This window comes from Myotis brandtii, unplaced genomic scaffold (genome assembly GCF_000412655.1).
Source record: "Myotis brandtii unplaced genomic scaffold, ASM41265v1 scaffold1087, whole genome shotgun sequence".
NCBI lineage: Eukaryota > Metazoa > Chordata > Mammalia > Chiroptera > Vespertilionidae > Myotis > Myotis brandtii.
In genome coordinates this window covers 1,259,905-1,266,904 of record NW_005353698.1, presented here as the reverse complement: position 1 = coordinate 1,266,904, position 7,000 = coordinate 1,259,905, and the positions used below count along the sequence as shown (strand labels likewise).

At 44.9% G+C, this 7,000-nt stretch overlaps 1 pseudogene; it reads left to right on the top strand.

Annotated features, from left to right (window-relative positions):
• The first annotated feature begins 1,470 nt into the window (after window positions 1-1,470).
• On the top strand, window positions 1,471-1,962 carry LOC102240665 (annotated as a pseudogene).
• Window positions 1,963-7,000: the final 5,038 nt, after the last annotated feature.

Here is a 7,000-nt window from a genome sequence, read left to right as displayed (position 1 = left end):
TCTCCAACCTGCAGCTAAGTTTGAGAATCAGTTACCTAACCCACCTCCATGCACTCATCACAGTTGAGTATCTTATTTCATGAGAACATACTCTTGGACAGACTGACAGCTGTCAGAGAGGAGGGGGATGGAAGGGGTGGGAGGAACTGGATGAAAGAAGGTGAAGGGATTAACCATAACCCAGAGACACAGATAACAAGGTGGTGATGACCAAGGGAAAGGGGTGGGACTGGAGGGAGGTGGGCAAAGAAGGGGGGGGGATGGGGACATTTGTAATAGAGTCAATAAAAATAGAGTTTTAAAAATGCTCTTTCTGCCCAGCTGGTGTGGTTCAATGGTTGAGTGTCGACCCAGGAACCAAAAGATCGCTGCTTGAGCCCTAGTGGGGTTGGCTCAGTGGACAGAGCGTTGACCCGCAGACTGAAGGGTCCCGGGTTTGATTCTGGTCAAGGGCACATACCTCGGTTGCAGGTTCCCTGGCCCTGGTTGGGAGGCAACCAGTCAATGTGTCTCTCTCACATTGATGTTTCTCTCTGTCTCTCCCTCTCCCTCCCACTCTTTCTAAAAAAAAAAAATCAATGGGAAAATATCCTCAGGTGAGGATTGATCAAAAACAAAACAAATAAAAAAAGAAATCATTGTTTGATTTCCGGTCCAGCCACATGCCCGGGTGTGGGCTAGATCCCCAGTAGGGGGCCTGCAGGAGGCAGCTGATAGATGATGTTTCTTTCTCATTGATGTTTTTATCTCTCTATCCCTCTCCCTTCCTCTCACTCTAAAAATCAATAAAAAACATATCTTAGAAATGCTCTTTCTACCAATGTCAGCGGAGTCCCTCCTGCGTACGCACCCACCTTCTCCTGCTTTGCGGCCCTTGTGGCTCACACAGAGTCCCCCTTCCTCCCACAGGCTTCCTTCCAGTAGCCACATTTTCTTCGCCCTCCTTCCCTGAAAACCTCCTCATAAGGCTTCGCTACACAGATGGCTGTCGTTTTTTACCTCCAAGTCTCTCTTCAACCAACTTCTATATGGCTTTCATTCCCATCAGGCTTCCAAAAATGTTGTTGTCCTGTAGCCAGACCCCAGGGCCAGTCTTCTGCCTTCTACCTCTCAGCTGCATGAGCACTCTTGGCTCCAACACTCTTTTCTTAATTCCCAGGATACCACATTGCTGCTCTTTCTCTCCTTCAATTGCCTTCCCCCCTTGTATTGCCTCTTCACTACCTGACTTCAAGGGCAGCTTCCCAGGGCTTGGTCCTAAGCCCTCTGTTTTCTCCACCCATTTCCATGGATAACTTGTATATAAAGATGATTTCAAATAGTAAGTAGTTGAAATTTTTTTTACCTTACTAGGTAAATGTTTATTTTCAGTGATACTAGAAAAGACTATAACCTACATGTCAAACTCACTTTAACACTATAAAGTGGGCTTTGCAGATGCTGCGGCCCCGGAGCTGCCCGTGGCCAGCTATGGTGAACCCCACCGTGTTCTTCGACATCGCCATCGACGGTGAGCCCTTGGGCCGCGTCTCCCTCGAGCTGTTTGCAGACGAAGTTCCAAAGACAGCAGAAAACTTCCATGCTCTGAGCACTGGGGAGAAAGGATTTGGTTATAAAGTTCCTGCTTTCACAGAATTATTCCAGGATTTATGTGCCAGGGTGGTCACTTCACACGCCATAATGGCACAGGCGGCAAGTCCATCTATGGGCAGAAATTTGAGGATGAGAACTTCACCCTGAAACATACAGGTCCTGGCATCTTGTCATGGCCAATGCTGGACCCAACACAATCGTTCCCAGTTTGTCATCGTCACTGCCAAGACTGAGTGGATGAATGGCAAGCATGTGGTCTTCGGCCGGGTGAAAGACAGCATGGATATTGCAGCAGCCATGGAGCGCTTTGGGTCCAGGAATAGCAAGATCAGCAAGAAGATCTCCATTGCTGACTGTGGACAACTCTAATACATTTGACTTGTGTTTTATCTTAACCACCAGACCATTCCTTCTGTAGCTCAGGAGAGCACCCCTTCACCATGATTTGCACAAATTTTTGTGCACCGGGCCTCTAGTCTATATATATAAAATTCTAAGCTACCAGCCAACCAGCCGACTGGCCAGTGCTATGATGCGCACTGACCACCAGGGGCAGACGCTCAACGCAGGAGCTTCCGAGCTGTGGTGACTTGGCAGTGGTGGTTCTTGGGTGACCCACCCAGAACCAGAGAGGAGGGAGCCCGATTCCAGGGGCATCACCCAAGAACCACCCTCTCACAATAGGGGAACCCTCGGGGGATGTCAGAGAGCCAGTTTTGGCTCGATTCCCGAAGACCAGGCCCAGGGACTCCACCAGTGCATGAATCTGTGCACCAGGCCTCTGGTCATTAATAATCATAATTTTTGTGTGTGTTTATTTTAATTTCACCTAGTCAGCTCCACCTCTTCAAAAACTTATAGGCGCCCGGCCTGCGTGGCTGAGTGGTTGAGTGTCGACCTATGTCCCAGAAGGTCAGGGTTCGTTCGATTCCCTGTCAGGGCACATGCTCAGGTTGCAGGCTCGATCTCCAGTAGGGAGCATGCAGGAGGCAGCCAATCAATGATTCTCTCTCATCATTGATGTCTTATCTTTCTCTCCCTCTCTCTTCCTCTCTGAAATCAATAAAAATATATTTTAAAGACTTATAGGTAAACTTAGTATCATTCTGAGGAGCAACAGGCAGCATTAACTGACTTAGATTATTTTCAGTAATTTATAATTTCAGTTTGCAGTCAATACTCAGGTTGTTATGCTTCTTATGCTCTTCAACACAGTTTTCCCCTAAATCATATAAGGCACATAAGTGTCCTACTTTAATGAAAAGTTGTTCTTTCAATGTAATTATAAAAATAACCTTTTCCTTTACCCTCTTTTCAGAAAAAAAAAATGTCCCATGAAAGAACATGACTATCTCCTCAAAGTAAGTGATGATGTAAGAGCCATAAAGTACTTCAAAAACAAACAAAAAGCGTCCCCCTGCCTCCTAATAAACAGCAATAAGAAACACATTTCATCTGACTCTCCATATTTCCATCAGGACAAGGAGTAGATCAGCTCAACCAATACACAGCTCCACGATAGCTTTTCACTTCATGCCTGCTACACCTCATTTCACTAAGTGATGTGGGACCTTATGGAGTTAAGTTATTATTCTGTCTCTTCAGATGAAATGATAGAGAAAACATTATATTGTTGTGGATATTGTTAGCACTCCCAATACCTTTGTCGACTAGCTTTTCCATTTTTTCTTGTCCTCACTTTCACTATTTTTAATTGTTTTTCAGTCCAGATTGATCTTTTTCCATTAAAATTATTATTTATTTTCAAAAAGGTTATACTTTTACATGTTTCAGTATTTTCAAGGTTAAAAAAGAGGTATATAGTGAAAATTCTCTCTCCCATCCTATCCTTCAGTTACCTAGAAATACGTGCTTTCCCCATATGTTTCTTGATCGCCTGCTTTTGTTCATGTTGCTATCCTTATCTGAAATGTCCTTCAAACATCTTTCAGTTTCTGCCCTTCACGTCTTCAAAATGTAGCTTAATACTCTCTTTTAATGAGCCTTTTTCTGAACCATCATCTTTATAATTGATCCCTTATTCTGCATAATCAAATGTGGCTTGTACCCTGTTTTCATTAATATGCTTAAACTTGCTAATGCTCCTAAACTATTTTTATATTTCCTGCATAGATTTTAGCTTTCCAAATAGCTTACAGATTTGGCTCCTCAAAAGCAAGCAATGACTTGTATTTCTTTTGTTCTCCACATAGCATGTAATCTGGACCTATGCAAGTAGCTGAGACCTTATACCGTATCTAGCCTGCGAAATCCCTACCTGGTTATTCTCAAAATTTGCTATTAGCATCACCTGTAGAGGTTTGGAAACTCAGAATGCCCTGGCTTCACACCATACCAAGTAGATCAGAATCTGGGGGTGGGATTTAAGCATGAGTGCTATTTAAAATTCTCCAACCTGCAGCTAAGTTTGAGAATCAGTTACCTAACCCACCTCCATGCACTCATCACAGTTGAGTATCTTATTTCATGAGAACATACTCTTGGACAGACTGACAGCTGTCAGAGAGGAGGGGGATGGAAGGGGTGGGAGGAACTGGATGAAAGAAGGTGAAGGGATTAACCATAACCCAGAGACACAGATAACAAGGTGGTGATGACCAAGGGAAAGGGGTGGGACTGGAGGGAGGTGGGCAAAGAAGGGGGGGGGATGGGGACATTTGTAATAGAGTCAATAAAAATAGAGTTTTAAAAATGCTCTTTCTGCCCAGCTGGTGTGGTTCAATGGTTGAGTGTCGACCCAGGAACCAAAAGATCGCTGCTTGAGCCCTAGTGGGGTTGGCTCAGTGGACAGAGCGTTGACCTGCAGACTGAAGGGTCCCGGGTTTGATTCTGGTCAAGGGCACATACCTCGGTTGCAGGTTCCCTGGCCCTGGTTGGGAGGCAACCAGTCAATGTGTCTCTCTCACATTGATGTTTCTCTCTGTCTCTCCCTCTCCCTCCCACTCTTTCTAAAAAAAATCAATGGGAAAATATCCTCAGGTGAGGATTGATCAAAAACAAAACAAATAAAAAAAGAAATCATTGTTTGATTTCCGGTCCAGCCACATGCCCAGGTGTGGGCTAGATCCCCAGTAGGGGGCCTGCAGGAGGCAGCTGATAGATGATGTTTCTTTCTCATTGATGTTTTTATCTCTCTATCCCTCTCCCTTCCTCTCACTCTAAAAATCAATAAAAAACATATCTTAGAAATGCTCTTTCTACCAATGTCAGCGGAGTCCCTCCTGCGTACGCACCCACCTTCTCCTGCTTTGCGGCCCTTGTGGCTCACACAGAGTCCCCCTTCCTCCCACGGGCTTCCTTCCAGTAGCCACGTTTTCTTCGCCCTCCTTCCCTGAAAACCTCCTCATAAGGCTTCGCTACACAGATGGCTGTCGTTTTTTACCTCCAAGTCTCTCTTCAACCAACTTCTATATGGCTTTCATTCCCATCAGGCTTCCAAAAATGTTGTTGTCCTGTAGCCAGACCCCAGGGCCAGTCTTCTGCCTTCTACCTCTCAGCTGCATGAGCACTCTTGGCTCCAACACTCTTTTCTTAATTCCCAGGATACCACATTGCTGCTCTTTCTCTCCTTCAATTGCCTTCCCCCCTTGTATTGCCTCTTCACTACCTGACTTCAAGGGCAGCTTCCCAGGGCTTGGTCCTAAGCCCTCTGTTTTCTCCACCCATTTCCATGGATAACTTGTATATAAAGATGATTTCAAATAGTAAGTAGTTGAAATTTTTTTTACCTTACTAGGTAAATGTTTATTTTCAGTGATACTAGAAAAGACTATAACCTACATGTCAAACTCACTTTAACACTATAAAGTGGGCTTTGCAGATGTCGCGGCCCCAGAGCTGCCTGTGGACAGCCATGGTGAACCCCACCATGTTCTTCGACATCGCCATCGACGGTGAGCCCTTGTGCCGCGTCTCCTTGGAGCTGTTTGCAGACGAAGTTCCAAAGACAGCAGAAAACTTCCATGCTCTGAGCACTGGGGAGAAGGATTTGGTTATAAAGTTCCTGCTTTCACAGAATTAGGTCACCACTACATGAGGAACTGTATTAAAGGGTCGCGGCATTAGGAAGGTTGAGAACCACTGATCTGTGGGGAGAAATATGATGATGAGAATTTCATCCTGAAGCACATGGGCCCTAGCATGTTGTCCATGGCAAATGCTGGGCCCAACATAAATGGCTCCCAGTTTTTCATCGGCACTGCCATGCCCAAGTGATTGGATGGCAAGCATGTGGTCTTCAGCCAGGTGAGAGATGGCATGGATGTTGTGGCAACCAGGGAGCGCTGTGGTCCAGGAATGGCAAGACCAGCATGATCACCATTGCTGACTGTGGGCAACTCTAATACATTTGACTTGTGTTTTATCTTAACCACCAGACCATTCCTTCTGTTGCTCAGGAGAGCACCCCTTCACCATGATTTGCTTGGAATGTTCTATAATCTTTGTGCTCTTGCCACAGTTCATTGGGTTCTATAATTTCCCTACCCCTTCCCAGTCTAGCTAGATTGCAGAGTTAAGTTTATGATTATTAAATAAAAACGAGACAGTTGTCTGTCAAAAAAAGACTATAAAGTGAAGGGGGATGAGTTTAAGTAGTAAATCATCTTGCAAACCATAAAACACCCTTTACACGTCTCTCTTCTTGCCCTAAATTTCTTCAAATCACAGCTATCTTCCCTCTTTCCTAAGTTCTCCATTAACTGCTAGGTCTCCCCTTTTCTCTAGATTTCCCCCTAAACATACTCTCCAGCTTCCTGTCTCCATTCTCCCCACACCCCCTCACCTCCAGTGGAAACTCATCTTGATGATAATACACCCTGTATGGAAATTGCTTGTATTGAGAAGTTATAATTCACCTACAGGAAAGTCTTCAAAATATACAATACATATATTGCAAGGAAATGGTAGAAAATTTACTTGATATAGAAGGAGGACTCTGGGGAAGGAAAAAATGGGTCAATTAAGTAGTATAAAAATGTATCCTATCTAATAATAGAGAAACATGGTAATTAGCCGTGCCTCCGTTACCCTTCCCATTGGCTAATCAGGGCGATATGCAAATTAACTGCCAACCAAGATGGCGGCCGGCAGCCAGGCAGCTTGAAGTGAACAGGAGGCTTGTTTGCTTCAGTGATGGAGGAAGCCAAGGTTCCCAGCCTACCTTGCCGGCCTCTGAGCTTGCAGTTTAAGAAACACTGTTACAAATATAGAAGCTAAACAAAACCCCAGAAACCTGCTTTCAGCCAGCAGGGCTTCAGCAAGCAGGACCGCAAGATTGTTTCAATTATAGAACAAACGCAGATCCCTGCTTTCAGCCAGCCGGGATCTCAGAGCTGGAGTGAGCAGGACTGCAACAGTGTTACAATTATAGAACCCAAACAAACCA